The sequence below is a fragment of the Bactrocera oleae genome, chromosome 6 (genome assembly GCF_042242935.1).
Source record: "Bactrocera oleae isolate idBacOlea1 chromosome 6, idBacOlea1, whole genome shotgun sequence".
Lineage (NCBI taxonomy): Eukaryota > Metazoa > Arthropoda > Insecta > Diptera > Tephritidae > Bactrocera > Bactrocera oleae.
In genome coordinates, this window is record NC_091540.1 from 50,299,262 (window position 1) to 50,318,808 (window position 19,547).

At 32.5% G+C, this 19,547-nt stretch overlaps 1 protein-coding gene across 2 annotated transcripts in view; it reads left to right on the forward strand.

The window, feature by feature from the left end:
- Sarm (sterile alpha and armadillo motif) overlaps nucleotides 1–19,547 on the forward strand; it is a 113,619-nt gene that overhangs the window by 11,729 nt on the left and 82,343 nt on the right. The gene's annotated exons all lie outside the window — the stretch shown is intronic.

A 19,547-nucleotide genomic window follows, 5' to 3' on the forward strand; every position in this document is an offset into this window, starting at 1 on the left:
GTTGAAATCCGGGTGACTGTCTGTCCGTCCGTCCGTGCAAGCTCTAACTTGAGTAAAAATTGAGATATCTTTATGAAACTGGGTAGACATGTTTCTTGGTACCGTGAGACGGTTGGTATTGCAGATGGGCGTAATCGGACCACTGCCACGCCCACAAAACGCCATTAATCAAAAACAAATATCTTGCCATAACTAAGCTCCGCAATAAGATACAAAACTGTTATTTGGTACACAGGATCACATTAGGGAGGGGCATCTGCAGTTAAAACTTTTTTTAAAAAGTGGGCGTGGTCCCGCCTCTAATAGGTTTAATGTGCATATCTCCTAAACTCCCCATATAACGGTACTGTTAAAAACTACTAAAAGCGCGATAAATCAAGCACTAAACACGCCAGAGACATTAAATTTTATCTCTGAGATGGTATAAATTGGCTTTATAGGAACCGCGTTCAAAATTAGTCAGTGGGCGTGTCACCGCCCACTTTTAGGTGAAAACCCATATCTTGGGATCTGCTTCACCAATTTCAACCAAATTCGGTGCATAACGTTCTTTTCATGTTTCTATGTCATAGTGCGAAAATGGGCGAAATCGGACTACAACCACGCTTACTTCCCATGTAACACCATTTTCAATTCCATCTGATTCTTTCACTTTCCACTATGCAAATCAGGTAACAATGATTATATCGGGGTAAAACTTTGCGTGAATAATGCAATTAAAGTATGCCACCTTGCGGCCAAAATTGTCTAAATCGAACCAAAACTGTTCAAACCCCTAAGTACTAAATATGTGGACCCCAGTGCCTATAGTTGACCTTCTACCGAAAATATCAGTCAATCCACAAAGAAATCTCAAACGAGTATACCATTTGACTTTGCGAGAGTATAAAATGTTCGATTACGTCCGAACTTAGCCCTTCCTGACTTGTTTTCATAATAGTTTCGATTATCTTGCTTGTATTCAAAGATTTTTGTGAGTTTTTACACCCAAATTATTGATTCGACAGCATCATTGGTCAATAAATTTTTTTTTTGCTCTTCTCCATTCTACAATTCAGTCTTCAAACAAGAAAATGTACAAATGACGTTTCTAATTATAAATATCAGTACTAACAAGTACATACATATAAAAAAGTATATATATGTACTTGTATACATATGTAAATTCAAATTGTCGAGTCTATTTAGTATTACGCAAGCATGGCAGCAATTATAAAATTATTTTATACCCGTTTTCGGTCGACTGTTTCCTACTCTTCTGCTTTTGACATAATTCTACTTGGTTTTCATTTATTTATTACAAATTTCTTGTTTTTGTAGTTTTGTTATTTAAATTTAATGCCGTTTGATGCTCGATTGGTTGTTGTATCGTTTGTAGACGCTAGTATCTACGAGCATAAATAGGTAAATACAAGTATTTAGGTACAATTTCGGTACATTGAGTTTCGGTTTCGCTTACCCAATAATTGTTATTGAACGCTTTCATGCTTGGTGCTTCATATTCAAGGTTAGGTTTTGGAGTAGCAATAGAATTCTATCGCATATCAATTGCGAGTATATAATTGAGTATTTATATCTGTATTTATGCATGTAGGTATATGTGTACTTGTGCACTTGTGGTGTGATAGTTTCAAATTTCTCATGGTTTGGATTTATCTACAAAACTATTTGTATTACACGAAATATATGACTATTAGGGTGATCATGGTCTTCTCTGCAACTTTAGACACCAAAATTGCCTTCCGCTTACCAGACCACTGCAATGTTTTCCAGGCGGAGATCACAGCAATCAAAGAAAGCCTTGTTGTATTGACAAAAAGTGTGCTCACAACAAGGAGCATATAACTTTATACGGATAGCCAAGCGGCCTTGAAATCACTCAAGTCTCCTATGGTCTCATCAAAGATAGTGAAAGAATGTCTTGATCTATTAGAGGATCTGACATCCTATTTCACGATAAACCTGCAATGGGTTTCAGGGATAGTGATATCCCTGGTAACTGCGAAGCAGATGAACTAGCCCGAACAGGTACCACTCTACAATTAACCCCTGAAAAAGAGGGTATTTTTTATGCCTCTGGCAACTTGCAAACACTTAATCGGCAAACATGCTATAAATCTAACTGAGTCTCGGTGGAGACAATCAATAACCTGATCAACTCAAAATTTTTTATAGTATATTATATTTTATATTATTGAATATTTCTATATTTTTTATATGAATTATTTTTTATTTTTATATCGAGTAAGGTGGCGTATAGACTTAGGTTCACCTTTATCAGTCAGCGCGTGTAATATTATATTATTTTCAATGCACTGTGACTAAGTAAAACTTTTTTATCATTTTTCTGTTGCTTGGAGAAAATTTTATTTTACTATTTTTCTGATTCTATAATAAATTAAAATAAATTTGCTAAATTTTAGTAAAATCGCGAAAATCGTGATGCTGGGTTCAAATATAGGCGGCAACCCTGTTGAAATGCCCTTTGCTTAAAAATGGAAATGTGTCGTATAATTTATGATATTTGCTGGTTTTTTCATTTTTACTTTTAGATAAAAACATGCCTTACCTTTTAATATACGTAAATTGAGGTTGGAGCTTTTTCCGTGGACATATTGTATCGTTTGACATAGTCTGGTAAAATGTAAAAAAAAAAATTAATATTATTCACAAAAATAATTATATGATTAAGTACACAATTATACAATCAATAATAAAAAAAAATTTGGGTTCACACTTTTCTATTGCGTTTTAGCTTTGTAGACAATTAAACTCAACAGATCAGACAGAAAAGTATGTCTAAATTGTATTTGCAAATACAAAAATAAATTAGAGCTTCTGCGAACACCAGACAATAATTAGAAATGCCAGTAAAAATTGTTGTTGCGATCAGTGGCTCGCATATGCAGAAAATATTTTAAATTCTATAAAGTTTAACGGAGATTAAAAATTATTTGATAATATTTGATAAGCTGTAGAAAAATTATTGCTTCCGTTGGGTCGCTTAGTTCGAGTATAGGAGTACCAGTTATATAAATACACATATCTCTATTAACTGAGAAATTTGGGTGAGCAGTGTAAAATCCGCCAATACCATATTGATATAAATACTTAGATTATAGGTGACCCATATCACTTGAGTCTTTTCCAAGCAAGGTATGCGTCAAATAACTGAGCAGTCGACCGAATTAAGTCAGGGCATTTACCTAGGTTCAGAAGTGTTCAGTTCCTTAACACAATACGCTACATACGATATATATATAGGATAATTTTATGAAAGTTCGTTCAGTTAGTGGGATCGTGAAAAGTTTGTCTGGCGAAATTTAACAACGAGTGTGTTTGAGATTTGTGTTTCCAATGAAATTACGGCTACGAACCCGTTGACAATGTTGCAGGGGGGCTTGGTGCTGCCACTTTATCACGAACACAAGTATTTGAGTGGCACAAAGTATTCAGTGAAGGTCGTAAAGTCATCAAAAACTTATGTCATGCGAGTCGTCAAACCACACCTGTTAATGACAATAACTTTGAAAAAGTTAAAGATCTAGCGCTTGAAATTCGTTGTGTTTGTATTAAAGAGATAGCAGAGAATTTCGACATCTCTTATAAATCAACGCAGCACATTTTGATTAATGTTTTAAGTATTAACATTCGTACACAAAATACCTGAATCTTTTGCAAAAGCGATGTCGTGTAAAGGTCGTAAAAGAGATGATTGACAACGTAGCTGAGGACCACATTCGTTTAACGTATCGTTACTGAGGAGATGTGGGCTTATGAATATGGCGTAGACGACTGTCCAACAATTTAGCGAATGGCGCTGCAAAAATGAGCCCAAACCGGAAAAAACGAAATTCACGAAAGGCCATTCCAACCGAGGCTTTTAACACGTATATGTAAAAATTGCATTAAGGTTTTATTTTATTTTATTCAAGATGGTAACAGGTTTTAATTCCGTAGTGGACTCCATTTGGAACCTATATCCACAATAAAAGTTTCAATGATATTTCATTCGATAAAATTTCTAAGTATTTATTTATAATGATCACTTATCATTAATGATATATTGATAATGTTTTTGCCCTTCCTCTTTCTGATTTTATATACATATTTATTCTTCATTTGTCACTTGCGACGTCTATACGAAAATATTTTATTCGTTCTGCTATTATAACATATCATGAACACCCACAATGAGCTTTTAATCATTCTATTTTCTTGGCATATCCATTGTAGAGCTTAGAAGAAAGCTTCTATTCATCTTTTTATGAATCATTCCTCAAGACACATCTTGAAAAACTCACATTCCACAAATCACAGACTCGCTTACCGGATGTGTGCGCACCTTCATGCAGTACAAATTAGTAAAGTTTTTTTTTGTAATTGTGTCCGACAATAACCAACGTGAGAGTGCGAGAATCGTGAGAAATTCGCCATGCCCGCTATTTGAAACGCCTTGACCGCCCATGGCTCATTCCATGAATTTTTTTTGTATACATCGATACATATGTATGTATATACATATATACATATGTTTACATAATAACATCATAAATAAGAAAAATGCAAGCATATTTAGTGGCGGATAAGTGCGAGGTGCATAAACCTGAGTGCCTGCCTATTAAAACGGCACCAGCTAGCAGCGCGTGCAGCGCCAGTGACTCATGTCCAAAGATTCTGATTTTGAGTTTCATTCCCTCGAATTCTTATGCCAGGCCTCCAGTAATTTCTCCAACATCATTGTCAATTGGCTTGATCAAGCGGCATCGCATTAGAGCATTTGGTTGATTGGTTCGCCATGGCTTGGCGGCGTGAAGATGACGCGTGTTCGGTCACAAGCCGCGCTTCATTCAAGCGGCGCATTGAGCTTTGCGTTACCGATGAGTCAGCGCAGGTTTTAGGCGAAAGCCATGTAAGACGGAAGACACGTTTATACATGTGCGCTACATTGTCGCGTATGCTTCGTAATAAGCGAGCGAGTCATGCAAAAGCCATTCAGCTAGCCGACACATTGGCTGGCATGCCCATGCGGTGAGAGGGAGAAAAAGTGCCAAACGGACATACAATACTATGAATGAAACCACAAAACGGTGACGGAACTTGTGAATGAGCACGGGCACGGGCACGCGTGACGCGTCACCACCAGTTGCGGGTTGTAAGCGCGATGTCGATGATTGTTTGCGCTTGGCAGCTGAGCCGCTGAGCATTTTGTCAATTGCGCTAATTTTAAACACCTCTGTGGCAATTTTACGAATATATGCAGAGTACATATATACATACACATACGTGCGGTAAGTCCAGTTTATACATTTTGTGGAAATTACCGGATGATTCATCGTAGAAATTCTATAAACAGCCTTGTTTGTGGGGGTTTATTACTATTTTTAAACAACAATTAGGTATTTTCTTTTAATCGACTTCGCTTGGCCGCTCTCTCATTCCTTGCTGTATATGTACATATGTGTTCGCCTATAGTAATGAACTTGTGATTCGCTTATTAATGAAATTGAAGCTTAAAAAGATGAGCAAAGGAAGTTTTGGCGAGTTATGGGCTTTAGTAATCACTGGCCTTTAGAAATACTTTATACTTATATAGTATTTGTCGGAGTGTAATCTGTTATGTATAACCCTAAAATTGCTTCAATATTATAATTTTTGAAATTTTTCCTTATTTAGACTTTTTAACGCAAATATAGCCTCTAAACGATCTCTTTCAAAAAATCCGAAAGAATCAGAGGCCACTTCCCTATGTGAACTAGTTCAAGACATTTTTTCAGAAACACCAAAAAATAAGTAAAAACGAATTATAACAAAAAAAAAACGAAAATCTAATGTTTTCAATCTGAAAGACTGAAGGGGCTTAAAGAACCCCTGTCACAGAATCCTGTAGACTACTCGCAGAGTTGTTGCACACAAAAACGAATATGCTAGCTATAATTTATGCATACACCAACTTCGGAATGAGTCGTCTTTAAACTTCATTTAAGGTTCTACAGGGTGTTTTGTATGAACATTTTTTGCTTTGAGAAAATATTTTGTAAGTACTCACCTTTCACTTTTTCAACCAAATTGACATTAATAATTTCACCGTATGTAAATCCAACTATTCCTAGATTGAAGAGTGAAGCAAAGACTCTTTTCATGTCAAAACAAAAAACAAAAAAAAAACACTCGGAATAAATGTTCTTATCTTCTAGTCTGCCGAAAAAAATTGTATTAAAATGATTTTTCTAGAACTGAATTCGAACTAGCAACTCTTAGAGTGATCGTCGAGATCTGAACAAAGTTGACTTATTCCAGGATTCCAAAATTCTCCACCTTTTTGTCATTTGAGTTTTGATTATTTTCTATAAATATAGTATATTACATAGTTTATGTTATGGAATAGCTGTTGGGGCTTTTAAAAAGGCTTTTTAAAGTCAGACAAAATTTTGTTAATTTTGGGGTTGGTCTTAATGGAATTTATACTCAACAGCTCTTAGTGGTTCTCCACATGTTGAATCCAATTTTACTCAATTATGGTTATGTGCGACTATTTTTTTTTCAATCTTATCCAAGAGTTATGAAACTTATTGAGAGATCGACAATAGCTAACACCGGCAACACAAATTTTGGTTTATCATTTGAGCTCAAATCTAATCCAATATTAATATGACTTTTACTGTTATGTACATACATGAAAATGGATAGAAAATCTCGGATAATATTAGAGGTAATTGCTAACAAATTTCTCAGTTCAATAGAGTGCATTGTAAAAACAGAACCAACAACTTACATACAAATATGCATAATAACAAACATTTTATTCACAATCAACGCTGACCTTCTTGGCCTACGACCAAACCAATTCAACGGTGTTTTTATGACGCAAACGGTGTCTGCGGTTCATGAGCGTCCAAAGAGGCCAACAACTTGCACACATTTGTTATGAATGCACATGTATGTGTGTGTGTGCATACGGCTATTTGTATCAATGAATAATTTTGTACCAATTAAATGGCAAAGCACCTGTTAAACCAAACAAAAATCGACCAAAAATCAACAACAACAAAACTACGCATTTCATTGAGAAACTAATGCAATTTGGTGTTGGCGGTAATAGGAACAATTACAACAATAACAAATACAAACAAAATAAATCAATTCATAAATGTTATTGTCATTGCCTGTGGTGCGCTTGGGCGTTATCCGCCACAACGGATAAATACATATAGGCTAAGTTTACTGTAGTTATGCATATGTATGTACATAACGCCATAATTTTATTAATTATAACTATTAAATAGTAATCACAATATTTTGTTTACCTGCATTTGGTCGGAAGTTCAAGGCGGAGCAATTGCGAAAAATCACTCTTAAGCGACCTTGCCGGCTTCCTTTATTTAAAAATCTTTTTTATATCGTTATATACCATATATGTAGTTATAAGTATGTGTGTATAAAATAAGAGAAATTAAATTATTTACTCATATCTTTCGATAATTTAATGATCAAGGAAACTTTATTTATAATTTATTAAATATAACAATATTTTCTTTAAAAATATTATTTGATAAATTATATTAATATAGTTAATAAATCAAAAATATTATTTAATAAATATTTTTTTCTTATTTTTTTAATTTTTATGATTATGTTTTTTGAATATTAATATATTTATTAGGTGTAGTAAAAATAAATCCATTATTTTTGCATGAAATGGAATGCTTTAATTATTATTTTTCGTATCCAGCCTTGTTTAAATGGTTCCAAACGGTTTTTTGTGCAATGTTTAGGTCCTGGACAATTGTAATCGATGTTTGGACTTGGCGATTTCCATTATTTGATCGATTTTCCGATAATTGATCATCCAGAGCATGGTGCATTTTTGACATCGAAATTACCGGAACGGAATCGAATAATGTATTTCTTTTTACTACACCTAATATTAATAAAAGTATCAATAATTAATTGATAGTTATTAATATTTATAGAATAAAATAATAATTATAGAAAAGTTTTGTTAAACTTTCCATAAGATAACAAAATTACATTAAACATAAAAAAATATTAATTATTATTTTTCTAAATTTTTTATAATTTTTAAGAAATAATTCTTTCTTTTCAATATTATTAAATTTGATTTAACGGATTAAAAAAATTAGTTTATCAAAAATTGTATTTTATAATTAACAAAAGATAACTATTACTATTAATTAGTTATTTTTTTTTTATTTGTAGAATTATTTCTTTTTTTTGCACTATTTATAGAAATTAAATTATACTTTATATAAGATAACAATATTTACATTAAACGATATTTATTAATATTTTTTATAATTTTTTATATTTACTATTAATTTGTTAGAATTAGAATTTTTTCTTTTTCATGTTATATTATTAAGTTTAATTTTAATGCATATAAGAATTTAATTATTATTTTATTGAAAATATTATATATTTTATAATTTATATAAGAGAATAATATCTAGATTGTTATTTTCGGATTTTTTGTTAATTTCTGTTAATTAGTTACTTTTTTGTAGAATTAATTTTTTTTTCAAATAAATTAAATTTTTTAATTAAGTTATTCTTAATTTAAAAAAAATGAATGAAAATGAACTAATAAAAAGTTAATTTAAATTTAAAATTTTTCGAATCAATTACTTTATTTTATATTGTTAAAAATAATTTAAACGGATTTCAAAAATGTATTATGTTTATATAAAAAAGAATAATTATTATAGACTTTCTTAATTTTTTAAAATTACTATTAATTAGTTATTTTTTTAACGTTTACGATTAATAATTTTTTTAATATTATTTATTATTATTTAGCTTTAACGGATTTAAAAATAATTATCATTAGATTAATTAAGTAATTAATAATCAGTTATTTAATAAAAAAATATTCAGGAAATTAATAGAAATTCGATTATTATTTATTAAGAAACATTTTTATTCAATTTTTTTTTTTTAAATTAAAATTATTTAGTACCAAATATTTTTTTTATTATAAAATATATATTCTAATATAATGAAACTTAAACAATTATTTAAATTTTTTAAAAGTTATATACAACAAAAAATTAAATAATTAAAAAAAAAATTATTTATTTATATATTATATATTATATATATTTTCCTAATTTCCTCACTTTTGGGACGCTCTGTACACATTTACTTTCATATAACACATATTTATATGTTAGTAGATGCAAATATATAATATATAATAATATTAGTATTTCTGAGAAATTTCTTATTTATATTTGGCATGTGTTGATCGCACTTTGTAACTACAAAGTCAAAACTGTGCAAATACATACAAGTATATTCTAATCAAAAATACATACATAAATATAATATTGCATGTATTTCCGTTCATAAAAAAGAAAAGCAAAAGCAAAGAAAATATTTGTAAACATTAGATTTTGATGTAAACAATACATACACAAATTTCGCATGTTCACCGATTTACTGCAGTGATTTCGAAAGTGCGCACGTTATTTTCGAAAATTCGAAAAAGTACTTCTCAGCACATCCCTGCCAGCATGTGGCCAAAATTGACTAAGTTTTGTAGTTTATAGCTCCATAAATTTTTGGAAATATATTTCAACATAGCAATTCAGCATGTAAAACGTTAATTCATCTATAATCCAGATTTCTATTCTTTCGCATTTATTTGAAATTCATTTTCCAAAATTGTATTTATTTATACTTAAAAAGTCATAGCGTTTTCGGGAGCTTTGGCATTCAGCGCTTTGTTCTCATTTCATTCTCTAAAGCTGAATAAGTGCTGGAAGTGGTAGGAAGTGGTGGTAGCTTTTAAAGTGTTAAGTATCGAGAAAGATACCTGACTCGAGTCCACTAGGAAGCTGGAGTCACGGGCAACCAAAAACAACTATGAAAAGATCAATATTGCAAGAGCAAGATGATGCAAACAACAATATTTCAGAACTGTGTGAAGATAATTTACGGCGATGATTACAGAATTTAAAAAACGATACCAACTTTCAATAAAGTAGATGCAATTTTTCTCAGCACTTACCAGACCACAATACAGTTTTGTTTCGGTATGATATAAAAGACAGGGTGAAAAGGACGCAAGAGGACAGCAGCTTTCCAATGCATGTTCGGTATATTGGAGTAACATTATTATAGACCCAATATTCATAGCTTTAGCCACAATATTTTAAATTATGAATATTTGCCTTTATGATGGAAAATCACAATTTTATTAAGTGATTTTGATAAACATCGAGAATATAATTTTGGTTTGAAAATTATGCATTGTTACACTCTTATAGCTCCTATGTAGCTGTGATGCCTGTTCAAAAGAGAAAATATTGTCATGGTCTCTTTAGTTTTACTGAGTTTCGATTTGGTGTAAAGCGTGCACATTTTTGCTCTTTAGGTCTTTAATATTTTCGAAATTTTCTATAATTTAGTTTACAGCGTGTCGATTCAAACAGAGCGATGAGATCGCTGATCTTATTTACCAAATTTCTCGTAAGGAATAACTTTTCGTGATTTTATAAATCATAGGTATTTTTTTTAACTTCATGGAAGCAGTTTCCATATACCACGTACATCTTGCTTTTTGATAACATGACAGTTCGATATAGGTCTCTTTCTAGAGAGGTGATTCCCATATTTTATGCCTAATGGCTTTTATTTGGGGTCTTCGAGAGACAATTACGAAGATGGATTAGATGAATAATCAATGACACCTCAGGCAAACCACAGACTCGCAGGGAACAACAAATGCAGTAAGTTGTATAATTTAGGGGGAAAAGTAAAAATAACGACTACAAATACAAATCACCGACAGCTCGTTAGCACACCAAGTGACGCAAAGAATTGCTCAAGCGATTTGTTAAATGGAACGCTGGTGTGTACATTATGGGACCGCAGAGCAGAGCGCGTATTTACAGTGAATAATGATGGAAATAGAAAAATTCTAAAAAGAAGTCAGAATATATACGGATTTGCAGGCGTGGTGGCCGAGTGCAAAAATAAACTGCACATTAGTGTCTGTCGGAGGGAAATATGCAAAAAAAAAAGAAAAGAACATGAAACAGAAAATTGCATTGTGCTTAGTGGCTGCGGTGGCGATCTGGCAATCCCCAATTCCCACAGCGCTTCAAAAGGAATAAATCCAAGTCGGGCAAAGACTTACATACAAACAAACACAACAAAAGCAAATGACGCTGGGGCCGACACGCGTGCGAACGCAAGAGGGTTTCGAAAAAACAAAAAATGAAGCGCGTTCGATAATGAGAGAAAGAAAAAAATCAAAAAAATAAGAAGAATAACGCAGCCAATACAGCAACAGTAGCAACCACAATCAACGAAGCCATGAACAAGAATTGGAAGCCAAATCAGAACGGCAGTAAAAGAACAACAAGTCGAAGACATAATGATAGCAACAACCACACAGACATGCTTTTAGCCACCGTTGCGGTCATAAAAAATAAAAACATGTTTAGAGATACTCTACGCACACACTCACACATACAACACATAGTTACCAGAACCTCGACGGCACACCGATACACACGCACGAACACACCGAAAATGCTGGCAAGCGATCGCAGAATTTCGAAAGAGCAGTGAGCGATCTACGTTCCTCATGCGGGAGAGCGCGCCTGTGGAGAAGTGCGTGCAACAGCCAACAAGTCAAGGCAGCAAGTTGCGGTCAGCACGCTCCAAAGCGCTCCATCGTCATTCGGCTGCATTCAGTCTTGTTTCGAACACTCAGCGCTAGAGACGCGTAAACGTAGTCGCCGCAACGAGTGTGTGTGTGTGTTTAGCAAGCAACAAAAACGAGCAGTGTGGCTCACAGTTTTCTGAAAGCGAAGTGATCGATCGCGCAATACGCCTGCGACGCGAAAAGCAGTCAAGTGGCGATCAAGTTGAGAGTTTTCAAAGCAAATTGTGAAGCACAGAAGCCAATAAGTGAAGAAATAAATGGAATAAAGTGGAAGGAATAAGTGTAACTGGTGACAAAATGTGACAAAGATTTGAAAATCGTACAAATTTATTTTGGTAAAAAACTTAAAGTTTAATAAATTAAAAATTTTAAAACTAAAATAAAAAAAAAATCGCGTTATAGAAATTTTTTTAAAATAAAAAAATGAAATAAACAAGCTGGAAAAATACTACAGTTCCAGCTAAATTATAACTAAAGTATCAGTGAAGCGAAGTGTGTAGTCGTGAGACACGCATCGAGTATTGAAGCGTGGCGTGACCTAGTGAACGGTTCCCAAAATATAATACATAATTAATTTTGCTGTTTGATAAGAAATAGCTCAAAAAAGTTCTAAAAAAAGGTAAAGCAATAGCAAAAAGTGTTGAATAATAAATCAGCAAGGCAAAGTTAGCACATATCTGTTTGTACAAGCTTCTAAGAGTCGGCTGAATTTATGTAAATTTGATAATTCCCGAATTAATGTGTTTTCGACAGGGTGGCCGTATGTATATTTGTATGTATGTTTTTACGCATATATAATTATTTCTACAGGTATGTGTGTGTAGATACCAATCAAGAAATCTGAAATTATAAATAGTGTCGCCAAAAATAGTGTGCAGAATGCGTATATTCGAGCATAAAAAACGCGCAATGAAGGTGAATGAAAGGAAAAAATATTAAAAAATAAAATATAAAAGCAAAAAAATTTCAAAAATTATGAAAAAATATATTTAAAAAATATGAAAAAAATATGTAAAAAAAAAATCCGAAAAAAAATGTTTTTTTCTTATTTAAAAATGATTTTAAAGAATGAAAAATATTTAAAAGTTTGGCAAGAAAAATTCATATTTAAATTGGCTCGAAATCAGCATTAATTTAAAAATAAAACGCAACTATTTATATTTAACGCAGCTACGGCGCGTTGGCATTAAATGGGCTCACTTTCGGCTAGAATTAATACGCAGCAATCAGTTCTTTAAACAAATTGGTTTATTAATCATGGAACTACTATGTAGCATTAAATAAAAGCAAAGGAAATAAAAAAAAAATATTGAAAAAAAAATACAAAAAATGTAATTTTTAAAAGTTTGATTTATTTTCACTTCTTCCAACATGTCATGAACTTAGGCATTTGGTAGCTGTTTTTATATGAAGATGTAGAAAAACTTATATAAAAAAAAATTTTAATTACTTTAAAAATCAACTTTTACTGGATAGAAAAAATTATACAAACAAAATTAAAAAAAAATCTATTAATTAATTTAAAAAAAAAATTTATGTTTTATTATTTAAATAAATATGCATTTAGTAGTTATAAAACGCTCAGTTTGATAGATGCTTGTTTAAAAGATGAAATAAATATAAAGGATTGCCAACTGAGAAACATTTTTGTAGAAAAACAAATATATGCAAATTTTCTTGTTTTAAATGTTGTTAAATTAAGGAAAAAATGCTGTGTAGCTGCTGGCAAGTTAATTTCATGTTTTTGAAACTCTATTTTAACCAAAAAACTTTAAAACTACATGTTTAGAATTCGTGGGAGATGTGATATGTTATTTCCGCTTCAGAAACCCAAAACTTTCATCGATCGATTGTAGTTTTTGTATTGCTTCAGTTCATTTCTATGCTGTAGGTTGTAATGGGTCTAAATATTTTATTGCGCTTTAGGCGAGGAATCGTTGCTTCGAGAGTACTCATGAAATACCGTTAGTTCGATATGTCTCGTGAATTTTTATTGGCTACACTTGCATTATGTAACACCGACGGATTTTGGTCCCCGTTTGTATGTTTCAATTTGGATTACGCTAGGCCTTATTAAAGTCAAGGCTACCAAAAAGTCCCCTTTTTAGGAAATCAATTTAAAATCGGCACCAAATTCTCATTAAAATTTTCCATACTTCCATTATAAAAGTAATTAAAATAAAATGTCTTATATGGATTGTATGGATTTGGTTTAACAATTAGTTGGCAACTTTGGTTTGAACCCTAAAACACTTGTTCCGTCTTCTGGCTAATCGCGCAGACTTATCACAAACAACACCACTTTACTACATTGTACATATGTACACACATACTTATGTTTGTTTGCATTTCAATCATAGTATTTTTTTCACACTTTTTATGCAAACAAACACACATATACATATGTATGTATGTATTCGTGTATTTATTTAATTTCCTCTCGCAATCCATATTGCGCCAACTGAAGCATTGCTGATAACGCTGAAGAGACAAGCAAATAACATTTACACGCAAATGAAATGAAAGGAAGAAGAAGAAATTGAAAACGAAAGCAATAACAATAACTAATTTCGATTTCAACTTCTTATGCTAGAAATTTAAGTAGTTTGTGGGCAATATTTTTAATATTCTTATGTCAAGCGTGATTGTATCCTCCTAAAGCGATTATTATCACTTGTAAATTTCAAAAAATGTCTTATGATTTTTGTTTTTGCAGTTACATATAACAAATGTACACATATTTTAAAATATTCTTTGAAGTTGATCCGGTAAATAGTTTTGGAGATATGTGTAAATTTGTAATCGGCTCTCAAAATTCTAAATGCGTGTTCTCAGAGTTGGTGTGGAAAACTTATCCGAAATGGACCGTCTTAGATATATTTATCAGCCAACATTTTCTATTTTTTAAGACACTCAAAAGTGTAAATTTTTTCAAAAGAACTTTTTTTGGGAAGTCGCCATGTTGTCAAAAATTTAAATTCTGACTAGTACTTGCACTTAGTAATACTTGTAATATTTTGTTTTTTCATTTTTGGATTTAAGATAATTTTAAGAAGAAATATAATATCTCACTCACTGTCAGGAGACTTTTTTCGAAGGTCCTCCTGGAGATCGGCTACGGTATCAAGAAAATCCTAAATTTTCAAAATGTATAAGCGAAGATCAAAAAACATTATTATGTAATTCCACAATTGTTTTTTTTTATTTATTTATTAAATAAAATGTTTCTTCAAAGCAAATTCACAAGCAAAAAAATTGTACTTTTCTAATTTTTTATCAGTTATAAGAATTTGAGCGGCATTAAATTCTTTGCCATGTGCAGCATATAGTAATTGCTGCGTTTTATGTATGTATGTATGTATATTAGGATAGGCCAAAAATTCGAGTATTAACGGTTAAAGGTTGATTATTTTAAGGCAAATTTTTTTTTATTATAAATTTCATAACTCAATGAAAAAAAATCATTATACAAGTAAATCGGAAAACTCATAGTTTGGCAGGAAAGCCAAACCACCCTAATTTATATAGATGTTTGTCTACCAGTAATTGTATGCCTTCACACCGCTATTTATGTATTTTTGGTCTTTTTTATTTATGTTAATTAAATATATATAAATGTACATATATACAAATATACATACTCTTAGCTTGTTTTTATCAGTGGCAACCACCAGACAGTTCCAGATCTTCAGCATTTAATTATATTAGGTGCGTGTGCCACCAACTGGCGAACTTGTTTTTTAAATCAGTTGAAACTCTATTTTGGTGTTGTATGTTTGTTTGTATGCATGTGTATGTGTATATAATATATCTATGCGCCACGATCGCGCTTATGAATCTGAGCGTGGGGGCATATGATTAGCTCGTTTTCGTGGAACGAAGAATATTTTATGAGCTTCTATACCTTTATATGGATTTCTGTTTAAATGTATTGTACAAATGTATATAATTACAAATATATGGTACATACCATATGGTTATGTAGGTATTGTTTAGTCAGTTATATTATATAATTTTTTTTGTCTAGAAATAATTTGTTTTTAAGAGCGCCATTCGAATGGTTCGAAAATGTGTTGAGTCTGTTGACTGTTGTTTAAAATATTTCACCATCAAACAATCCTTAGTTATATGATTTATATTTCTAATCATTTCTTCATAATTATTAGTTAAAAAGTAACATTTGGTAACCCTTGTTGTAATTAGGTATCTGTCTCTTTAGCAAGTCGCACTCTCATCTCTTCAGAAACATTTGTATTTTATTTTTTATTTATTTTATCTCACACTCCCATAAAATTAAAAGGAGGTAACACTCGATAGACCCGATATTATGTAAACATTTTGGCCTTCCTGGTTATCCCACTTAAGTTCAGCGGTTATGGATACATACAATCAAGTCCGTTGAGTTATCAGAAGTCGCGGTTGGTTCTGGGATTATCACTATCTACTAATCAAAGTAAGTCTCAAGCAGTTAATGCATTATGAATGGCAGTCACGCTATAAAGTGCGTAAAACTGTACGTGACATGTGAGTTTACGAGTGTTTCGGCTTTTTGGAGTTCATATTTACGCATTTACCATATGCCACAACGTCAGAATGGCAACTGCCACAGACGTCAATGCACTGAAAAGTCAACAAGAAAACGCAAAAAAATTATCGCCATCAAAGACGTCATAAGGCAACTGACCATATGACTACAACAACAACAAAGGCAGTAAATAACGACTCTAAATGGCAGTCGGGCTATTGTACGAGTAGCCAAGTCGGAAGCGCAGAAGAGTTTATCATTTCTGTTGACAGCGGAAAATGTGCGAAAAGAAGTGTGTTTGCGCAAAGCACATACACCTACACACATACACCATTAAAAGAAGCGAAGAAATTTCGCAAATAGCAAAGTAATTTTATAAAATAAAGAAACAAATGAAGGTAGCGAGGAAGGAGATGGCGTGCGCGTGTGTGGCACAAAGTGCAAATGACTTGGAGGATTGGCAGGTAACGCACCTATTCGCCAGTGTTAGCACACATACATATATACTGGCATATTTAAATGCTATATATACAGTACATATATATGTAGTATATACATATTATTGTCTGTAAATGTACTTGAGGTAAACATTTCCACAAATTTTGTTTTTGTATCAGCAGCGAGTATGGAAATTTTCTTGTAGGTTAATGAAATTTAAAAAGTCAAATAAGGAATTTTTTTAAGAAGAACATAAGTGTATAACCAAAATGAAAATATTGCAAATGAGGAAGATAAAAGTTAAGGTGATTTACTGTAAATAAAAGAGTTTGCTGGAATCGAAATACAGACACACATATACATATGTAAATACATATATGTATATTGCGAACTGGTTAGTTCAACAGACGTGCATTTCAGGAATGCCATCAGTGCAAATATTTGCAAAAAGTCAAAAAAAAGTATAAAAAATGTTAAAACAAAATAAGCTCTCTTCAGTGCACCAAAGCGTAGAAAGTTGCGAAGCGAACCAACAACTGGCATAAATCACATAAACTGACATAATCAAATAGAAAAAAAATTACGAGTATTGACATTTTAATGAGGAGCAACTCTCTTAATTAAATTCAACTGTAAAACTTTATTGTTGCTTACACACGAAATTTTTTTGACAAGAGAGCGGAGCTCATACCTTGCGTGTGGAGAAGGCGAATAGTGAATCGAAAACGGCTATACTTGTATAAAGAGTTTGTTATGAATATTAAAATTAGGAATTTAGTCCTGAAAATCGAGAAAGAGAACATCTACATAAGTTACTTTCTGATAAACTCTTACGGTGTTAAGTTCAATAATTAAAACAAAAAAAACAGAAAAAAGTTTACTACAGCTACACCGAAGCTGTAATACCTTTCACAGGTACTTTTCCTATAACATAAAGGGTAAAAAAAGATCTTTAACTTGATTTTGATCGGTCAGTTTGAATGTCAGCTATTTGCCAGTGGTTCGATTTGAACAATATGTTCACAGATTGTAGCGTCTAAACGCGATTTAGTCTGACTTTAGTTGCATTAAAACTAAAAAAATAAATATAAAAAAGTAATTTTGCATTTCCATGGTCAGTTCACTATTATCAGAAAAGGGTCATACCTTTTATGGCCCTCAGTACATCATCAGAAAATAACAATTACCTCTGAAACTCGTTTGTCGATGAGCTGTCACTCAAAAGACTAAAATTAACTTGCAGTCAATTCAATTACTCGAGAAGACAGAAACCTTGACTTTCGTGCTACCAAATTGTCACCAGCGAAGACTACAGCAATCGAAACGCATTAGATATGGCGACAGTAAAGAGATAAAAAAATGCTGACTGCTTATAATGGCGACGCCGGAAATCCTACGCATTGCCACATTGACGTTATATAAGTGAACGAGCAGCGGCCTAGGTTGGTTTGAGCCAATCAAGCGGCGTGTGGCGACGTAAAAACACGCTGCGGCCTACGCGCAAATTGCAACTTCCGTTTCAATTTACTTTACTAGAGGCCGCCTGTGGCGTAAAAAATTATACAAAATTAGCACTTGCACATGTTTTGCAGTTGTTGTGTGTGCTGCTTTTGTAAAACGCTCTAATATAACAGTACGTTGCACTACGCATGCGTAGCGATGCGCAATTGCCATTTCGGCCAGTGAGGTCTACGTGACACATTGCAGCGATTGGGCTCAGTGGCATTTATTTGGCCAACTGCATTTCCGTTTGGCCTTAAAAAGTGTACTTAACTTGGAGAGAAGTTGTCACATCATCATCTCTTTATGAATTTCACATTTGACTTTGCTCATTCTGCGCTTTAGCAAGTTTATTGACATTTCTATGGAAGTGGAAAAATTTGTGTAAATTTGTATGGGCGTTGTTGCTTAACACGCTTAACATCTTACTTCTTGATATAATTTGTTTTGTTTGCTGTTATTGTTGGCTTTACATTATTCCTTTGGTGTTGTGCAATTCGTTTGCTGTCTTTAACCTGTTGCTCGTGGTTGCCAGCCCACGCCAGCAGTCGTTAACCGCCACAAGACGCCAGCGTGGTCTTTGGTGTGCAGCTTTGCGGTTTTGCTGGCGTCTTGAAGCTTCGACTTAAACTGGTAATCAACTTCAATCCATATGTATGTTAGTATGTCTATGTGCGTGCTTGTACCGCCTAATATGATAGGTGGCCTGTTCGTATCGCCTTATAAGCTTAAATCAGTGATCTATCAGCAATTACTTGAATTCATTTAAAATATTCACATTATTCAAAAGAAAATGTGGTGAAATTCTAAATATTGTAGTACTTTAAACTTTTAATAGTTTTCGAGAATATTCGTTAGTGGAAGCTTTAAAACTGTAATGTTAGCTGTGAGTAATCGTTGTGCTAAAGCCGGAGTTTATGAAAGTGTGGATGGTCTCTTTTCCAAGCGTCCTAAGCCTCTTCGGTTGCGTTTAAAGATCTGTGTATACTTAACAATTACTAGCTCAGTTAACATTGACATAGGTCTACAATAGGTTCGCAGTTCAATGCTTAAAATAAGAGTTTCTTTGTAACTTAATTCTTGATAACTATAGTCATTGACTTGTATTTGTTCAAGTAGGAGCGAGGGTCTTCTAGATCATAGGAAATATAGTCTCTCTATTCGGGTTTTTTCATATTCCATAGAGCTACAGTGCATCGTTAACCAATATTGAGGACATTTTAGACGCTTATGTTTGATCTATCTTTTTAAATGACCCATAATTTTATTCAACTACGAACTTTCAATACTGTAGAATTCGTTTCAAAATTTTCTATGGGATTATCTTATGCTGTAACAACAACTACGACGTTTTAAAACAAAAAGCTGAGTTTTAACAAAATTTAGTAC